At 46.2% G+C, this 21,289-nt stretch overlaps 1 protein-coding gene across 6 annotated transcripts in view; it reads right to left on the bottom strand.

Annotated features, from left to right (window-relative positions):
• Positions 1-17,640, bottom strand: part of DAPK2 (death associated protein kinase 2) — a 125,959-nt gene extending 108,319 nt beyond the window's left edge. Inside the window, exon 1 of one of the 6 annotated variants that reach the window (XM_033108273.1) lies at positions 17,565-17,640. The gene's annotated coding sequence lies outside the window, so the exon portion shown is untranslated. Of the gene's footprint in view, positions 1-3,918; positions 4,020-4,484; positions 4,647-4,793; positions 4,914-17,564 lie in introns of those variants that run through there. The other 5 variants (XM_033108271.1, XM_033108278.1, XM_033108272.1 and 2 more) reach the window with 5 other exon arrangements.
• Positions 17,641-21,289: the final 3,649 nt, after the last annotated feature.

Raw genomic sequence — 21,289 nt, 5'->3', positions numbered from 1 at the left:
CCACCCGCCACCCTCCCTTCCACTGAAGCACATACATCCCTGAAGACCTCCAGGCCTTACTCTCAGGGTCACCTGCTGACCTCCTGCCTGTCGGCACTCACGGTCCATCACACATTCCCCTTCCCCACTTGGTCTTCCCTCTGTACTCAACCAGGGCCCAGAGAGCATGGGACACCGAAAAGAGCAGGCTCTAGGAGCCCCAGTTCTAGACTAGTCTGGGTGTAGATGATACAGGTGTGCTACTCACAGCAGGTTGGCACCCTCTCTGGGCCTCAGTTCCCCTCATCGGTAAACAGGGGTGATAACATCTATATCACCTACTTCCCACATCTGTGTGAGGATCCATTGTGCTAAAGCACATAAACTGCTGGGCAAATAACAGGATGATTGTTACCATTATTATTTGACTCATCGCAGGCTAATGTTTGTGTTTCTGCTTCCCACAGCCATTGAGACAACCAATTCCGTTCCTTTCTGAGAAAGGGTTTGGAGATCCTCCTGGCAAAGGTGGCTTGACCAGAGTCAGAAGCTTGACACGCTCACCCCAACCCTACCCCCATCCTAGCAAATCTCCTGAGATAAACCCAGAGGGTGGCAGCCCTGCTACCCACCATCTTCTTTGTGCTGAAAAAAATCATTCCAAATAAACTATTTGGTCAGATCCTGTGGGGGTCAGAGGTAGTTTACTAATTTTACACAGCTAGATGGGAGCAGAAAACGCCAGAAAGTTCTGTTGGCAGATACTGTGAGAGTGGTCCCAGGAACAGCTAAGATCCTCCTTTGGCACAAGGCCAGGGCCATTTGTTACCAGGAGCTGAGCTGGATTTGAAGCAATCCAGCTCCCCAGCAAAACAAACCCATCCTTGGGTTCTACATCCTGGGTGGCTGGGGTGGGGGCAGGGAGCCCCAAAGACAAACTAGACCCACGAGTTTGGCCCCAGTTCATTTTCTCAGCCTTGGGCCCCTCCCCCCACATAACCTCTATTACAGCCAAAGTAGACTTTTCCCACTCCCCCAAAACTTTTACCCTTGCCATGCCTCAGTTCAAGCAGCGTCCTTTCCATGAAAGGCCCACTTGGAGAGCCCTCCTAGTGGCTCCACTGCTACATCTCTGTGAGGCTCCATGGCCTTTTTTCTCACCCATACAGATGAAAATTCTCCCCCTCTTTAAATTCCCAGAGAGGGCTCCTCATACATTTTTAGGGTGAGAACTTGTATCATCATCTGGCTCATCATAATCTATAGCCACGTCTAACCCAGAGGAAAGGAGCACAAATTCCATAGTCACAAGGGCTTGGGTTCAAATCCGAGCTCTGCCACTGACCAGCACACCATGAGCACAGGATAACATTGTTGAATTTCAAATTACTTACATGGAAAATGAGTCTAGACAATGCCTAGCGTTGGTGAGCATGGGGAGAAACTAGAACTCTCAAACACTGGGACAACCACTTTGGAAAACTGCTGGGCAGTTCCTATGGACGTACCTAAGAAGCTGCATGCAGATGTCTTCTCAATGGTTCATGTCAGAATGCTCACAGCAGCATTATTAGTAATAACCAGAAATTGGAAACAACCAAATGGCCTTCAATAGATGAATGGATAGAGTTATACCCATGCAATGGAATTATTACACAACGATGAGAATAAACAACTGCTACGTGACACTACCTAGATGAAACTCACAAACATAATATTGAATAAAAGAAGCCAAACACAGAAGACTTCATACTGTGTGATTCCACTTAGGCAAAACTTGTGGTGCTAGAAATCAGAATAGTGGTTACCCCTGGATGGGAGAGCATGCCTGGAAGGGAACAGCAGGGGGTTTCAGGGTGCTAGCACTGCTGCTTCCTGATCTGGGTAGTGGTTACATGGGTGTATGGGACATATACTTCTTTTTTATGCAAAGTTTTACATACTACAAAATGAATCTTATATCTAATTTATGGGAAAAATGAGATATCATATGTAAAATGTGTACAATAGTGCTTGGATGATCACAACAAATGTGAGTTCCTTACCTCCTACCTATTGTCTTGGAGCCTCCTAAGGGCAGGGGTTGTGACAGTCTCACCTCTGTCCCTTGCAGTCGCTTCTGTACAACATGAACGCCATAAGTGATGATACCTCATTAGATAAAAACAACTGATAACAACTTAAAGCCCTGTCCTTACATCTCTCCTCAAAGTGAACTTGCATTTTACCAGTTTAGAAACATGAAGCTAAAGGGGAGAAACTCTGAGGTGGACACATAGTCACCAATCAGGACCCACAGGAGGACCCAGAGGCATAGGTACCTTTCTGGCTCTACAGAGATGAAACCACACGGCCCAGGGGAGGGACACAGCTACAACTTTTGGCCAGAGGCACAGGCCACTGGCTCCAGGCATTCCAAGGATGAGGCCCCATTTAATGCCCACATTTCTCTTAATGGAGTCTCCAGAAATCATATTCCTGCCCCCAACCCTAACACTAGGCGACTCTTCTGAGGTTTAACCCAGATTTCCTAGAACCTCACAGAAAGGGGCCTCAAAGATCATGTAGGGGATTTTTTTGACTCTGCTTCCAGAGCCACCAGTGTGAGAAAGGGGAGCCAGAGCAGTTCCACTTTAACCATACTATATGTTGGGGTTCTGTGTAAGAACTCATTGGGAGGGGGATCTGAAAACCACTGCTATCGGGTCTAACCCACTTGTTTTACAAAAGGAGGAAATTGAGGTCCAGACAGGGGAAGGGACTTACTAAAAGTCACACCTCCAGCCCATTCCAGCTGTTTTTCCTGGGGTTCTGTTTTTCCCAACCCTCCAATGGTGGCACCAGGGTGGGGGAAATCAGTGGCCTCCTGGAGGATCACCCCATAGGGGACTCTTGGTCCTACAGAGACCTCTCCCCCACTGTCCCCAGCTCACTCTGCTGACCTCTGAGATCCTCACGCCATTTCACACGGTGCAAGTCAGTGAAATGGGACCATCACAAAGAGCAGGCATGATTGTCCTCTTCTGCCTCCCACCCCAGCCCTGCAATTAGGAATCACACTCAGGCTCAGAGGAGGCTGCCAGCAGGAGAGAGCAGGCTCTGGCATTACAAAGCCCCTCCAGGCATTCGTGGCTTTGACCCACCCTAATCTGTGATGAGGAAGCTGGGGCTCCCAAAAGATCAGCCACCTGCCTAAGCTGACACGAGGAAACTCCATCTCTTTTAGTGAAAGTCCTGCTCTACAGGGCAGCCTGCTTGTTCACCCTCACATCTAACAAGTAGGGAGGCCTTGGGGTAGTGGTCAGGCTCAGTGCAGATCTCATTCCTGCCAGCCAGAAACTTGCCCCAGACCAGCGCACACCACCACGTCCACAAACTCCTATGCCCTGTGCCCAAGCCTTTCCCAAAGCTGATGAATTATTGGTGGGGCCACTTTAGGTACTAAAAACACATCCTGGGAGATGGGTGGTTTGGGAAGACTAGGACTCAAGGTATTTGTGAAGGGGCCAAGGCAGCATCCCTCCGTCACCAGGACTCTCCCAGGAATACCTCACAGAGGCAGTTAGGAAATGAGAGTCAGAAACCACAGCAACAGCCCCCAGCTGCCCTCCTGGATTCTAGAGTAAGAGGTATCAGGGGCTGTGCTCACTCCACCTGTCCAGAGCGACTTTCCCACCTGTTTCTGAGGCAGCCAGCTATGGCGCCCTCTCTTCCGGTGTACACTCCTAATCTACCACTACCTGCATGGCCTCCACGCTCACCTCTCTGGGTCTCGTTTTTCTCCTTCCTAAAGTGAGAATACTAACTTCCGCCTTGCAGAGTTACAGTGAGGATTAGCCAGACCCACACATGCCATGAGACATCCACAATGCCTGGCCCAGAGTCGGGGTCAACTGTTGACAACAACCTTCTATGCTTTCTCCCCTACCCTGCACAGACCTGCTTGACTGCCCTTGTGCCCACCCTAGCTCTTCCCCAGGCCGAGCTCCTGACCACGGGGCTCACAGCTTCATTCTGCAACGTAGGAAGCGCACTGGGCAGGGAGCGGCCTCCTAGCATCACCTCCTGGAACAAGCGGGGAGAAGGAGGTGTGTGAGGAGCCTGATGCTAAGAAAACCTGGTCCCTCTCCTCCAAGAAATGTGAGGTGCTCTTCCCTGTCAGGGGGCCTTAACGTGATGGAAGCCTGTGTCCCATCTCCTCCCTGGGTGCGAGGCCTCTGCCCGCCGCCCCGTCCCTCAGATCAAAGTGCCGGCCCTCAGATCAAAGAGCGTGCACTGGGGGCGCAGCGGCCAGGTCCTGACGTTCCAGTGCCGGCCACAGCGCCCAAAGTCACGGCGGGCCCTACCCGGGGAGCGGCGTCAGGGACTGGGACGGCGGGCATAGGGAACTCGAGAGTGCGCCCGGAGCAATTTGCCCCGCGATCCCCAGCCCCGGGACGCCGCTGCCGTCTGGCTACGCGCCCCATCCGCCCGGCCCGTCGAGCCCGCACACCGGCACTACTCACTGCAGAAGGCTCCGCTGCGGTGGGCGCCGTGGGCCCGTGGGCACCGGGTGCGCAGTGGGGTGCGCGGCGCTCCGCTCGGCTCTCCTCCCAGCCGCCGGGCGCCCGCCCGCCGAACCACCGCGGAGCCGAGGGGGCGGAGCGGCCAGCCAGGGCGCCGGCTGGAGGCGCGCCCCGTGGCCCGGGACGGGGCTCAGGGCGCCCCCTGCTGGAAGCCCCTCCGGACAGCCCCGGGGTGGGGGCCCAGAGCCAGCCTGCCAGGTCCCGGCGGTCACTTCCAGAGTTCTAGCAAGATCCTCCAGGCTTCCTTACCCGCTGTGCCCCTCGCGTGCTGTGTGGCCTTGCGCAAGTCAGCTAACGTCTCCAAGCCTGGTCTGGAAATTGATTCAAATGAACTGATGCATGAGACATAACATCGCTCAGAAAATGGTATTTCCATTGCCCTTATCCCCCGACACACACCGTGAGAGAGGAAGTACCACTAGGGAATAGGCCGCTTCCTCCCTGCCAGCCAGCACGCTCCCTGACACCGCACGGATTCTTCTGGGAACCTCACCACCCATGTTTCACGGTGCGGCGGGGGCTGTGATGGGGAAGGATACTCCGCGCCTCCCTACCACCCCAAGCTTGGGAGTGGCCTGGCTTCGTTCGCCCTCTCTACCCCAGCCCTGGCACGAGTGGTGAGTGAAGCCCCTCATCTTCGTCAAGCCTTCCCTAATAAAGAACTTGCGAGTGGATTCCTCCTCTCTTCCTTACCCCCAAATCCCGGGAGGAAAAAGGGAATGAGGGGGGTGGGGGAGGAAGGAAACAGAAACGGAACTTCAGCCGAGTTCAGTGTTCTTACTTCAAGACGAGAGGCAGTTTAGCAAAAGGAAATGGAAGCCGCCTTCCCAGAGCTTCCATCCCTAGGTCACCCACGGAGCTTCTCAAGACAGTCATAGAGGAAAGAGCGTTTTCAGAGTCCTGCCATTGGTGTCAAAGCCCTGCTCTGACATTCGCCATGTATGGTCTTCCGCATGGCACCTGAGCTTTTCCTTCATCAGTAAAATGGGGGAAACACCCCCTCATACAGCATGTAATGGTGCTATTGTGAGACTGAATGAGACCGTGTGTAAGATGCACCTATGGGACCTCTGTCTGAGTGAGCAGCCCTCCTTCCGCCCTTCAGCCTTTCCCACACTGGGGTACTGAGTGAACCCACCTTCCAGCTGACCAGTACTTCAGGGTCTGGTACAGCCTGGGGAAATACCCCAGAGCTTCCTTGTTTATAAACTTTACAACCTCTCAGGTCAGTGCAGGCTCCTAGCTTCCTCCCCCAAGAGCACCAGGCTCCCTGGAGCAATTATCCAAGCCCAGAGGCGGCTTCCGAAATTCAGCAGGCAAAGGACATCCACTAAGGCTTCACCCTTCCTCCTCAGACCACCCTCAAAACACTCCCCTCCATTCCATGTATAAGAAACCACCTTTGGTGGCTTGAAACAACAACTTTGTTAGGCTCACAAATTCTGAAGGTCAGGAATAGCACGTGTGGCTTATCTCTGCTCTACAAAGCTGAGGCATCCACTGGGGAGACCGGAATGGCTGGAAAAGGGACTATTGTGGAGGCTTCTTCATGCCCATGGTCTGTACCTGAGCCGTGATGAATCCAAGGCTGAGCTCAGCCAACACTGCTGGAGCACCTACGTGTGGCCTCTCCATCCAGTCCCTCCGAGCCTCATGCTTAATACCCGATTCGCAGCAACAGCATCCCCTTGCACGAGGCCAAACAGCCCTTTCTGGATGTGGTACTTGGCAAATTAGTCAGAGAACATTGCACTTGGAAGGGGCGTCATCCATCATCCCATCCAGCCTGATTATTTTTTAAATGAGGAAACTGTGGATCAAAGAAGAGAAACAACTTGCCCAAGGTCATACAGCTGGTGAGAGGCAGAACAAAGACTAAAACCAGGCCTCCTCCAGATTCTCAATTTGGTGCTCTTTCCACTGTACCTGCCAAATGCAGGTACCTGGAGAGGTACCATCTGGAAATGCATTTTATGCTCAAGGTCGAGTGAGTTTTTCAGACCATCACCTGCGAACAGTGACAGGACACTGAGCATTGAATGTGGGACCACGGCAATAGTGGGCAGAAATGTGGTGGAAAGAAGGATGCAGACTCCAGAATGAAGACAGGAGAAGGTCCAGGTATTAAGAGCTAAGAATTATGCAACTCGGCTCCAATTCTTGCCTGGTTCCCACAGTTGACCAAATCGAGTCCAAATGCCTCACCCTGGCCGTTAAGGCTCCAGTCCGCGTTTCCCCACTCTGCGCACACATCATTTGCTCTTTTGTGCATGCACATCCAGCTTTTTTGCCAGGTTGGATTATTGACTGTTCCTGCATACTTGCTTTTTTTTAAGCCATTCGACCACCACCACCCTCATCTCATCCCACAAAATCCTATCCATCCTTCAAGGGCCTTCGAGGTATCATATCTTCCATGGAAACTTCCTTGATCTGCCCTTTAGATGGCTTTGTTCCTGACACCTATCACTCTTGGTTTGTACCTAATCGGTATTTCCTTTCCTCTATTTCAGTTATGATTAATGTTCACTTCTCTTTTCCTCAAGGGCAAGCACAATGTCTTGTTGATCTTTGTACACATACAGTGCCTGATATCCCAAAGCTAACAAATTTTTTAAATTGAATTACTAGAATGTAAATGCCACAAAGTAAGAGACCATACCTGTCTTGTTTCCTATTGTTTCCCAAGAGTACCCACATGCCTGGCACTTGGTAATGTCGTGTTAGATGAAGAGATGTATAATTAATCTTAATAGCTGCCACATACCACATTTCATTTAGCAGATGCCATCCTAGTGCCAGGGGCTTTACTTCAAGGTAGATGTCGTTATCCCCTTTACAGGTAATTGAGGTAACTGAGACTTCGGGAAGTTGACTTGCCCAAGCTCACCCAACCTGTAAGTGGCTGAGCTGTGATGTGAATCTTGCCTGCCCATCTCCAAAGCCCGAGTTCTGCCAGCCTCAATTGAAACTTCAAGTATTCTAAAATGGTGGGGTTCTCAGCCCTGGCTGCCCATCAGATGTTCCCTGGGAGGGTTTGAAATTCCCCATGCTCAGACTGCACCCCAAACCAATTACATCAGAACCCCTGGGAGTGGGGTCTGGGCATCAGTAATGGTTGAAACTCCCAAGGTGATTTCAACATACAGATTGAGAACCACTTTGTCTATGTCACGGAGATCTGGGGAAATGAAGGCATCCTCCATCAACCCACCAAACTGCAGACACATCCGAGCACCTGCTTTGTGCAAGACAGTCCAAGGGACTGTGAGATAGGTGTGTCACAGGAGCTTGAAGCTTGCACAGGATGAAAAGACAAGCCCACAGGGAAAGACGTAACCATGGCAGGCAGTCAAGTTCAATGAAAGTGGTGATATCCTAAAGCACACTTTGGTACCTGGCAAGTTTACAGAGCTTAACCACCTGCTGATGAAGAGACAGAGCCTAGATGAAGTAGCTGCATGTGTCAGCCAGGGCAGCTGGTACTGGAGTTGGCCTAGAGGATGCATGTGTGAGGGCTACATGCAGGGACGTCAGATGCTTGAGTGTGGATCGCAGCACACAACTTACTGTGTGATCTAGGGCAAGCTTCTTGACCTCTCTGTGCCTCATTATCTCCACTGGTCAAATGGAAACAAGAATAGCATTTATCTCATAGGCTGTGTGAACACTCAGTTAGTTATGGATATGTGTGAAGGACTTAGATTAATGTCTGGCTCATGATAACGTGCTCAGTGAATATTAGTTATGTTTATTATTCCTTAAATGTCTGGTGTGAGTTCCTCTAGAAGAGTAAATGGATCTCACCCATCTTTGTACCCCACCCATCCTCATCCTGACCCAGAGCAGGTTCTAAGCAAGTGTCAAATGAAACCTGGAACGCAGGCTTCTTGACAATGAATGGGTCCAGTGCTGACTTCTTTCTTAGGTTATCAAGGCAGGCCAGGAGGTACCTCCCCGGCTGGCTCACCGCCTGGGTGGAAGGCAGGCAAGAAGCCTCCTCCTCCCAAAGGTGGCCTGGTGGTCTGGCATCTCAGCCCTTCCCTGCCCTGCCCACCTTGCCCTGTGCCCTCTGCTCTCCCACACCCAGCCAGGCAGGGGTGGGGGGATGGAACAGGCCTGTCAGTCCTTCCCGCTTCCTCCCTCAGGATGTAGGCTGCTTCAATCTCTAGCCTTGCTGAACTCAGTAAGGCCTTGACCCTACCACTCGGGTAGGGTGGAGAAGGGAGGAAGAAAAAAATAGAAAGGAGCTGGAGCCTGGGAAGGCTTGCCTTTCCCTGGAAGCCCTGAAGGGTGGGGATTCCTGGGCATGCGTGCACACTCATTCACTCCACAAACAGTCAAGGGCACCTCCTGGGGCCCAGTGCAGGTAGTGGGAAGTATAGGCTCAATGCCCAGAAGGGTCAGGTCTACTCCAGCGGGCATCATTGAGGGGCTTGAGGGGAAGGAGAGGCTTGATTCAAACATGAAAGAGGACCAGGGAGAGTCGGAGGTGGGGGAGGGAGGGAACACACAATAGGTGGGAGCAGCTGTGTGTACAAAAGCCTAGTATAAAACCACCTGCCATTTACTACCTCAACACTTGAGCCAGCATGGGGGTCACAGTGTGTGATGCTGTCACCTTCTGTCTGGAGCAGAGGTTGGTGACACAAGCACTGGGCGCTCGGCTAGAGCCCCCAAGTTATGCCCACATTTAGGGTTATAAATTCAAACCACCTCCTTCTCTAGGCTCAGGAATCAGATTGGACTATTTATATTCCTGTTTTCAGCCACTATCTGAGCAATTCACTTCCCCTCTCTGAGCCTTAGTTGCCTCATCTGTAAAATGGGAATAATTACACTTCTCTCTCAGGACTGAGGTGAACACCAGACAAAATATTTCAGAAAGCACCAGCACATATGTCAGTTTCTCTCCCAAAACAGATGTTTCCTTCTCTCAAGACAGTCTCTCACTGGTGCCATATCTCCCCACCATGTTGTTCTTACCACTGTCTCTGAAACACTTTCTTCCTTTGCTCTTCGTTTATCTAAGACTCAGCTCAATTCCAACCTCATTCACTTTTCAAACATTTCCTGGTGCCCATCCTGAGCCAGGCTCTGACAGAAATGAGGACCAGGCCTGCCCTTCAGGAGCTCAAAGCCAAGCAGAGGGAAGACCCTGGGAACAAATGCTCGGTATCCCATGTTCTGGAGCCAGGTCAGAGGCTGGGCAGAGCCCCCAGGGAGCCCTGGGGGGTGGGGGGGAAGGGATGGTCCCTGAGTGACGAGGCAGAGGCAGGGAGAGAACACTCTAAGGAGAGAACACTTCCTAGATGTCACAGTCATGCCTGAGGAGCTGAAGTTATGGTTCCACTTTCCTGTGTTTGTTAGTGGACCCTCTGAGTGACTCCTGTCACCTTCTCCATACTTCGTTGATAATGTGGTTGGACCTATCAGAGGCCTTTGGTGGATCCATGAGGGAAGGCTGGGTAGGACAGCATTTCCTCCCCATCTTCCTCTGAAGAGAAACTTCATGGTCAGACCTGGGCACTCTGCAGGCAGATCCTTCCACACCCCTGGTTGATCCCTGACTTCTACGTAGTTGGCTTTTCCACTGAGGGCCCCTGCTCTGCCCTCCCTGGTCTGCATGCTGACTCCATCTCAGCTAAGCCCAGATCCTGACCCAGTTCTGAGCACCTACATCCAGGAAAAAAAGACACAAAAGGCCAAGTCTAGCCGTCTACAGTGACTTCTGCCCTAAACAGGACTGGGACCTGTTCCTTCAGCTCCAGACCTGCTCTCCAGGCTAAGGGACCCCAGGCACAGCAGAGAAAGTAGACTCCTCCCCCTGCTCTTCCACCTAACAGTGGCCACCACTTTGGATTTGGCATAAAGCCTAAGTAAGAATACCTCTGTGAAGAAGAGAACATCTGCCTAGGGAGGCCTCCTGGGGGGAAGGGAGCACCGTGGGAGAAGCAGAGCAGAGGTAACTCTGGTCCTCCATGAGGGGCAGAGGGTGGAAAAGGGAAGCTGGCTCCATCTAGAAGTGAAATATACCATGGTGCACCACACTCAGAGTAACACTCTACTTTTTTATCAGTTTGTCCCCAGCCTGCACGCTCCCCACCCTGTCCCCAACAGGAAAGCTACACTAACAACACACCCAACCCACTTACACAGTTTGTAAATTGGAAAAAATAGACATCTGCCAGGCCAGAACAGAAAAATGGGAAATACAGAGAAATGTTCAGAAGCAGAGAGAGAGAATAGATCTAGGAAGCCCAACATTTGTTTAAAATGAGTATTAAAAGCTCTTTCACCAGGGACCCGCCAAGATGGGCCACCATACAGTACTTTTACAATGGAGGATTCCAGCAGATACCCCCTAAATAAAATGTCCAAATTTAGCATCAATAATAATGGGGCAAACTGACATCCTCTGCCTGCTGATGTGCTGCATTGAGAAAGATACAACATCCTCTCTGTAGTACTCCTGCCAAAAATATAGAAGCTGATTCTAATCATGAGGAAACAATCAGACAAATCCAAACTGAAAGGCATTCTGCAAAACTGATCTGTACTCTTTAAAAATATGTCATGAAAGAAAACTTTGCTGTTCTAAATTAAAGGACACGGAAGAGACATAACAAATCCGTGAAATATGTGATGAGTGATTGGATCCTAGATTGAAAAAAAAGGTTAAAAGGGACATTATTGGACAACTGTGAACATTTGAATTACGGAATACATAATCCTATCAATGCTACATTTTGTTAAGTGGGAGAATTTTGGTTATGGAGAATGTCCTTATTCTTGGGAAATGAACGTTGAGGTATTTTGGGAGCAATGGCATTGTATCTACAAGTATTCCTCAAATAGCTCAGCAAACAAGAATATGTATATTGTAGAGTGAGAGAAAACTAAATATGGCAAGCTGTGACAGCTGATAAGTCTAGGTGAATTCTTGCAACTTCTCTGTAAGTTTGAAGTTTTTCAAAATCAAAAGTTAGGGAAAGTAAAACATAACATTTATTACGCTAATTAGTAGAAAAACTAAAAATAAAAATTGTTGAAAGTGGTTGCCTTTGGGGAGTCACACTGAGGTGGGTAGAAAAAGAAACTTGTAGTGTTCATTTTCTATTTTTTGAACTTTTTTTGGTTTTGCTTTTTCTATATTACTTCTGTGATTAAAACAACAGGTTAATTAATAAAACAATATGTACAACAGAGGTTGGTCTGAGGATAGTAAGCTTGTATCCATGGAGGCCTCTTCATTCCAGAAGAGAATTCATAAATATCATGTGTTGTGCCCATTAATGCTCGTTAAGCTTTTAGGCTTATTAATGAGTGCTGAGGCCTTTCGAGCTCAGTTTTCCTCATCCTCATCTCTACTCAACAATAGCACTTATTGAAGAACATTGTATTCTTTTGCTAAATTTTGCTAAAAGAAAAAAAATATCGTGAAGAACACTTAATATCATTAATGTGGAGACATATAAAGATGTAAATAGCCTTGCATACTGATGAAAATGACAAAATGAGTAGAATTATATCTTGATTTTTATATCCTATTATGTTGTGTGTTTTTTCGTCAGTAACTTCTCAGTCAACTTACCTAGCCCCTATTTTAGTCTACAAAATAATTAAGGAACCTAGAAAATTTTACATTTTTTCTATCTTTTAATTCACTTCAATCAGTGGGGAGAAATGACTTGCCCAAATCATACTGCTTATTATTGGCAAATACTCAACTGGAAACCAGGCCTCTTTCTGTACATCCTAACCCCACAGTCTTGATCCTGATTCTTCCACGCTGTGTGAGTTTGGACAGGTCACTTAGCATCACCTGGCCCCATTTTCTTACCTATAAAATGAGGTAGCAGGATTAGATTAACACAAAATCAACCCCCATAGTTCCTGATGATGGCCATGTATTTCAGTTGGAGAAATGAAGGTCCATCAAGGCTCTGCAACTTGGTAAGATTCACCCTGCAAGGCAACCTTGATCTCTGCACATGTATTCATTTTATGTATACAGTAGTCCCCCTTATCCACGGTTTCACTTTTCACAGTTTGTTACCCGCAGTCGACTGTGGTCTGAAAATATGAAATTTCCCCAACCAGTGACATCATCTGCTCCTGACATCAAACCATTGACATCATCACGGCTCAATGATCCACCATCACCCAAAGCAGATGGTTCTTCAAAAGGTCAGTAGTAGCCTAACCCTGCATCACGATGCCTAAGTCATTGATCTCACTTCGTCTCATCACATAGGCATTTTATCATCTCATATCATCACAAGATGGGTGAGTACAGTACAATAAGATATTTTGAGAGAGAGAGAGAGACCAGTCACATACCTGTTACTACAGTATATTATTATAATTGTTCTATTTTATTATTAGCTGTTGTTAGTCTCTTACTGTGCCTAATTTATAAATTAAACTTTATCATAGGTATGTATGTATAGGAAAAAACATAGTATACATAGGGTTTGGTACCATCTGTGGTTTCAGGCATCCACTGGGGATCTTGGAACATATTCCCCACAGATAACGGGGGGCTACTGTATTCTGACTCATCTGAACAGACCTCACCGTAATGTAGCCAAAACACTGATATGACAGACTCAGGAATTCAGCAACAAGGAAAGTCAGCTGATATGACCCAGTTTAGCTTAATTAGCTTCACCACCACCACCACCACCACCACCACAACAACAACAACAAAACCTAAGAAGTGTAACATTCCTTTAAAAAAAAGAAAAAAGAAAAAGAACAACTAGTAAGCTTTAGTAAAGGGTCATAATCATCTTTAATCTGCATGAATCAATGGATTAGCAACTGTGGATCAAACTCAATATTAATCACTCCTGTGGTTGTTAATAATGCTAATGAATCCTTGAAAGCCCCAGAAAGCCAGAATCCACTGTGGCTTCTAGTAGGTAGAAATTTAAAACTGGAAGGAACCTTAGAGATTATCTAACACCTTCATTTTATAGAAGGAAGAAGGAGGCCCAAAGAGGGGAAGTGACTTAGTTCACACTTGTCTGGGGACAGAGCCAGGATTAAAGGTCAGGCTCCCTGACCCAAATAACACTTATTAGAGATTAGAAATTACTAAAAAGAAACAGACCGAAGGCCGGACAATTAAGTTGGCAAATTTTCCACCATGCACTTATACCACGTGTTCATTGCAAATAAACTACTTTTAAGGCAGAGATAACTATTCTTAATTTTTTATAATTTTCTTCTATCCATTTTATATGTAAATGTACTCTCGTTTTTCATTGGAATCACTTGGCATATATTGTTTTGTGTTTTTCTCTTCTTTTTTAATTTTATCTTGAGAATTCTCCCATGTAATTAGAGTCTTTGAAAACATTAAGGGGGCCAGCCCAGTGGCTCAGGTGGTTGGAGCTCCGTGCTCCTAACTCCGAAGGCTGCCGGTTTGATTCCCACATGGCCCAGTGGGCTCTCAACCACAAGGTTGCCGGTTCAACTCCCGCAAGGGTTGGTGGGCTGCGCCTGCAACTAGCAACGGCAACTGGACCTGGAGCTGAGCTGTGTCCTCCACAACTAAGATTTAAAGGACAACAACTTGACTTGGAAAAAAGTCCTGGAAGTACACACTGTTCCCCAATAAAGTCCTGTTCCCCTTCCCCAATAAAATCTTTAAAAAAGAAAAGAAAACATTAAGATTCCATTAAATGAATATAGTATAAATTATTTAACATTTTACCAACGTTGGACATTAAATTGTACACTTTTCATTATAAAAAATAATTCTGTGATCATGTGGTTCATAAAGGATTTGAAAATAATGGTCATGGACAAGATGGATTATTCAACAATTGGTATCAAAACAATAATTAACCATCTGGGTGAAAACGGAGTTGGCTCCATTCCTCACTGTATACCAGCATCAATTCTAAATGGTGCAAATATTGAAATATTAAAATGTTGAATCACAAAAGTTAAAGGGAAACAGAAAACATTTTATAACCTTGGAGAGGAGACCTGTCTAATTATGACCAAAAAATCCAGGATACACAAAATTTAAGACAGATAAATTACATCACATAAAAATAAAGAAAATCTTCATGGCAATAAAGTAAAAAACAAATGACAAACTGGGAAAAAGAATACCTGCGACACACATCACGAAGGGCTACTCCCTCCCTACTCTGTAAAGACCTCCTGAAAATCATGAAGAAAAAGACTAACAGGAAAAAATGGACAAATGATATAAACAGATAGTTCACAGAAAAGGAAATACAAATGTCTCTAACGCATAAAAGAGATGTTCAACCTTGCTCATAATGAGAGAAATACTAACTAAAACTCCACTGAGGTATAATTCTTTACCTATCAGTTTGACGAAAATCTAAAAGTTTGATAATTCCCTATGTGGCTGCGGTGAAATGGGCGCTTTCATACATTGATAACAGGAAGGTAAAATGGCACAATCTCTATAAAGGGCAATTGGTCAGTATCTATTTAATCATAAATGCATAGGTCCTTTACCCTACAATCCCATTTTGAGGGATTTACCCTAGAGATACACTTGTACATGTATAACATGAGCTATATATAAGGTTGCTCATTATAACATTGTTGGTAATAGCAAAATAACGGTAAAAACCTAAACGTCCATTAATCGGAGGCTTGTTAACAAATATAAATACAACGAAACACTCTAACACTGTAAAAAGTAATGAGGAAGCTCTTTATAGATTGATATGGAAATATCTCAAGAATACATTGTTAAGTAAAAACAAAAAATAAAGCAAGGCAGGTCTGGCAAGATATGTGCTAAAATTTGTGCCAAAAGCATATGTATATTTGTATGGGATTTTACAGGCATAAAAACTCTCTGGAGCAGTAAGAAACTATTAACCATGAAACCTATTGGGAAGGGTGATAACTGGGTGAATAGGGTTGGAAAGGAATCTTTTCATCGTAAACTGTTCTATGCTTTTTGGTGTTTGAACCACCTGAAGGTATTTATTACTCATTCAAAAACAGAATAAATAATTGTTAACAGGTCTATGCAACCCCAAAAAACTGGGAGATTTTATATATATATATATTTATATATATATAAATATATTATATATTTAAATATATAAATATATATTTATATGACAGAAAATGCTAATATCCATATTTTATAAATAGTTTTCTAAATAGTGAACATCTCAACAGAAAAATGAGCAAAGAATAAAACTTATAAGATTTTTTAAAAACCCCATGTCATGCAGGGTCTCTGGTCCCGCTCCCCGCACAAGAACTCAGGATATGGTGAGGCCAAAAAGGAACACCAACGGAGCCATGGATATGGGGTTCATACCACTATATTCTCACTGGCAGCTGGGTTGGAGACACAGGAAGCAGGAGCCACACGATCCGCAGCCTGCTGTCTACTCCTCTGCCAACCAACCACCCCCTAGCGTAGCCACGGCAATTATATTAGTGGCTAATGGCTAACCGGTAACAGCTGATGGCCACCCAGCCATAGCAGACAGCCATCTGATTACAGCTGATGGCCATTTAATAACCGAGCCAGCACCTTCCCAAGTGAGGCCGAGAGCCTGGAAACTGCTCTCTGGGACTCTGTCCCCACACCCCAATAGACATGTTTTTCAATATTTAATTTTAGCAAACACACACAAATGAAAAAAGATAGCATTTTTAACCCCCCATGTTGGGTAAAGTTTTTTTTAAATGATAATACCCAATAGTAGTATGGAACAGGGACAAAACCCAGCATTCTTAGTGGTACAGCAATTAGCACAATTTCTTCAGAGAGCAATTCAGCAATACATATCAAAAGCCTCCAAATTACTCATAAACTTTGGCAAAGTAATCCATATCTAAGAAAGTTTTTTGTAATAATCACCCCAATCAGAACAAAGGTGCAGACTGCAATGCACCCTGTGTGATCTGGCACCGTTTAGTGAGCCTCTGAACAGGCTCACCAGTGGGGGTGAGTGTGCCCTGAGCAGGTGGGGGGGGGTCCCTCGGCAGGCGCTGGGAACACCCAGGACAGCTGACACTAAGCAGTCAGTGCTGTCTCGTTTGTGGATGAGCCTGGAAACCAGGAAGCTAGCACTGAGGAATCATGCTTTGCTGCCATCTAGTGCTCCCCAGGTAATCGCACCCAGCTGGGGGAAGAAAACTGTCGCCTCCATGAAGTAGTAACTTAGCACCAAGGGGCCCTCTTCTCTATTTTTATTTAACAAACAGTAATAAAGCATTTACTATGTTCCAGGCATTGTACTCAGCATTTACTAGCATTCCCTCTGAATCCTCGTAACAGTCCTACGAAATAGGTAGTTTGATCATTCTCATTTTACAAAGGAGGGAACTCAGGTAGACATTAGGTGACTTGTCCAAGGTCACACAGCTACTACTGGCTAAGTCCAGGATTAGAACAAGTGGCAGACTGGCACCAGCGTCTGTGCTCTGAGCCACCTCCTTCGTGAGAGTCAAAGGTCTGTGTGACACTGACGGCGCTCAGAGACAACCTCACAGCCCACACGACTGCTTCCCCCTTACCCCCAGCACATCTGACCCAAATAAGTTCACAAAGAGACTGAGTTCACCTCTGCCTTATAGGCAGTCTAACCTGAGTTGGGACAAACATTGGGCCAGGCTAGATCCAGTGGATTTTTTTTAAAATTCTTATTTGTAAAATATTTCATACTATATCCACCAAGATATAAGGAATAACATAACAAATACTCAGCACCCACCAGCAGCTTTAAAAATAGTGTTTACATTCTATGTCAACTACAATTTAATATATATATAGTCACAGGATATGGAGTACAGCATAGGGAATAGAGTCAATGGAATTTTGTAATAGATATATACGATGTCAGAGGGGCAATAGATTGGGGGAGGGGTTATCACTTTGTGAGGGGTGAAACATCTAACTAGTACATTGTTTTGTATATCTGAAACTAATAATAAAAATAAACAAAAAGGAAAAAATAAAGTAAAATAGAGGAAAAAGAAAAAAATAGTGTTTACCGTAATGGTGCATCAGTGACGAGTTTCCATCCTCACAGTTCGATGGCTTGTTTTTTGCCATTGAATTAACACATGCGGGATACCATCTGGGCTATAAATGCAATGCGACTCTTACAGCAATTCTTTTCCTTCCTAATAAACAGTTCTCCCCTGATTACAGTTGACTGTATCCTGCTGGAGACATCTGCAGTTTAGGTAACACAGCAGTTGCTTCACAGTGGAGCTGAGAAAGCTTCTTCATTATTGGTTATGGTCTAGGAAAGTAGTGGCTCCCAACCAAAGCTGTGAGCCCCCGTCTCTGAGGAGTTATGGAAGGAATGGGAAGCCCACGTGCTTAGCTAGCATTCTTTGTACACCCGTTATTCACCTCAGACCCACTGACTCCTTAGCAAATCCATGCAAGTTCTGGAGTCACATGCAAAGCTTTATGTGAGTGCCTTTTTCCTCTAGGGAAAGGATCCATTCCATCTCTTTTGTCAGTCTCAAAGAGGTCTGAGACCTCCCAAAAGGGTTAAGAATCTTTCCTATAGAAGAGGGGTTGCCAAATGGCCTACAGGCCAAATTAAGCAGTGCTTGCTTTTGTACAACCCACAAGCTATAAGAATGGAATTTTTATATTTCACATGGTTAAAAAAAAAAAAAATATTTCATGACATGTGAAAATTATATGAAATTCAAACTTGTGTCCATAAATAAATTTTGTTGGATCACAAGCACTCTCATTCATTTATATATTGTCATGGCTGCCTTGACACTGTAAGAACAGAGTTGAATGGGTGCAACAGAGATGCAAAACCTAAAATATTTACTATCTGGCCCTTTTCTGAAAAAGTTTGCTGACTAGATGGGAGTAGATAATACATCTTGTATATCTCTAGTTTTCACTTGTATGTAGATGCTATCATGATTCATAAAGTACACATTTTCATGCAGGGCGGCCTGCAGGGCCTCTGGTCCCACTCCCCACATAAGAACGCAGGATATGGTGAGGCCAAAAAGGAACCCCCATGCAGCCATAGATAGGGGAGTCATACCACTATATTCTCTCTGGTGGCCGGGCGAGACACACGCAGTAATAGCCACACGATCCACAGTCTGCCATTCACTTCTCTGCCTGCCAACCAACCAATCAACGCAGCCCTGCAGTTACATCAGTAGCCAATTGGCTAACCGGTTACAGCTGATGGTCAACCAATCACAGCTGATGGTCATTCACTACCCCAGCCAGCACCTCCCCATGCGAGGCCGAGAGCCTGGAAACTGCTCTCCGGGACTCCGTACCCACAACATTCTTTTAAATGTATTATTAATGTGGTGCACATTAGTCATTGGAACCCTCTTACTGCATGTGGGGAATTCCCACCACTTGAGTCTTGCTGGGAGAGTCGGCCTCCCCATACAGAAGGCCAGGTTCTTTGTCCCTTCTCCCTGGCAGCCAGGACATGGAGATGTTACCTGGGATCAGCCCATTAGAGACCCCACCTAGGACTTTGAAGCTGGAGTGAGTCACACAAAGCAGTAGGGATTGAGATCGTTCTGGCAGCAGTGGAGACCGCGGCATTACATCTAACTTCCAAGTGCAGCAGGGCCAGCAGGATGGGAGCACGTGCAGCAGTGACCTGTTTCAGGTTGCACATCAGTGGTCTCCTCACTAGACAGTCCCTCGGGTATGGTTTCGTGAGTATCGGGTATGGTTTTGTCTTCGGTCCTGGCTGTCTAGCTTCCATGTTTACCTGGCCAGGACAAGTTCAGGCACTAGATGAGACTGAGCCTGCATCACTCACTGCCTGCAGCAAGAGAGGGGCTGAAAACAGAGGGCCCTAAGTACGAACTCCAGGAAGACGGTGGCTGATCCATCTTTGTATCCTCAGCCCCTAAGATAATGCCTGATACTTGAAAGGTGCTTGTGGGGACAGAGCCCCAAAAAGCAGTTTCCAGGCTCTCGGCCTCACATAGAAAGGTGCTGGCTCAGGTAGTAAATGGCCATCGACTGTGATCAAATGGCCATCAGCTGTGGCTAGTTGGCCGTCAGCTGTAACCAGTGAGCCACTGGCCACGAATATAACTGCTGTGGCTACACTAGCAGCAAATGGGGGCTAGCAAGGAGATGGTGGCTGAGCCTGCAAGCGGCGCAGTGAGGGTTGAGAATTGTGTTGCTCCTGGTTCCTGTGTCTCCAACCCAGCGGCCAGCGAGAATATAGTGGTATGACTCCCCTACCTATGGCTCCATGGGTGTTCCTTTTTGGCCTCACCGTGTCCTGCGTTCTTGTGTGGGGAGTGGTACCAGAGACCCCGCAGGGTCCCCCGCACAACAGTGCTCAATGAGTATCTGTTGATGAGCACACCAGTGAGTAAGCACATGACTTGGAGAAAGCATCCACTAGGGATTTCTGATTTCAATAGACTCCGGCTACCTGAAACTGGTAATGAGAGTCTCAAGTATCAGGGTTTCATGAGAAGGGGATGTAAAGACAGCCCTGCTCTTCAAGTCCTATATATAGCTTCCTGGGTATCCTAAACCATCAGGGCTCCAGTGATGAGAAATGGTCAGAACTTGAGGATTAGTGTGAATTTGACCTTGGGCTATGAACGCCAGTGCCCCCTCAGATAACGCCTTCATTCATATCTTAGAGGGCAGCTGGTCAAAAAGCATGTGTGTATGCACGTGTGCACTGGGTGGGAGAATATGGAACAGTGCGCACACCAGGTTCACTAGCTCTTGCCCTGGCCCTGGATTGCAGACAGCTGTAAAGTAAGAAACTTAGTGTTGGCGCTAAGGACCTTGTTGGATGGGTTTGTAATGTAGAAAGAAGTGCTTACCATGGTAACTAAAGATCAGCAACATCTCATTACTTCTGGGTCTATTTATGTATGGTAGGTGACAGATTTTTAAGATCTGGAGGAAAGAGAGGAGTCAATGAGAACCCTGTTTCCCCAAAAATAAGACCTAACCGGATAATCAGCTCTAACGCATTTTTTGGAGCAAAAATTAATTTAAGACCCAGTCTTATTTCACTATAAAACTGGGTCTTTAATATAATAAATATAATAACATAATATATAATGTAATATAAAATATAACACCAGGTCTTATATTAATTTTTGCTCCAAAAGAACCTTTAGAGATGATTGTCTGGCTAGGTCTTATTTTCGGGGAAACACGGAACTTTTAAAGCAGAAGATCAGGAATCAATAGTGACATTTCCACAAAGCTAGTGCTCCAATGCCACAACGTCTGTGGTTTCTGATAGCAGAATTTTTAATCATCTCCAGTGAGGGAGAAGACGGGGATAAAGCTGTGCTGAGACATTCCCACAGTGCAGAGCCTTAGCAGAAGTCAAGATGGCTTAATAGGATTTTTTTTTTTTAAGATTTTTATTGGGGAAGGGGAACAGGACTTTATTGGGGAACAGTGTGTACTTCCAGGACTTTTTTTTTTCCAAGTCAAGTTGTTGTCCTTTCAATCTTAGTTGTGGAGGGTGCCGTTCAGCTTCAAGTTGTTGTCCTTTCAGTCTTAGTCTTAACAGGATTTTTATAACCACTATGTGGTATAAGAATTACAAGGTGTGATCAAACAATACGGTGAATGCTTAAATTAAAAAAAATTTGTTACAGTAAAAGACACATTGTCATTAATCCTCCTCAAAATATTCCCCTTCACTTTAAACACACTTATCCCATCGTTCTTGCCACTTTCTAAGGCAGTTCTGGAAGTCCTCTTTCGT

The sequence above is a fragment of the Rhinolophus ferrumequinum genome, chromosome 6 (genome assembly GCF_004115265.2).
Source record: "Rhinolophus ferrumequinum isolate MPI-CBG mRhiFer1 chromosome 6, mRhiFer1_v1.p, whole genome shotgun sequence".
NCBI lineage: Eukaryota > Metazoa > Chordata > Mammalia > Chiroptera > Rhinolophidae > Rhinolophus > Rhinolophus ferrumequinum.
This window is presented reverse-complemented; position numbering and strand designations above follow the sequence as displayed.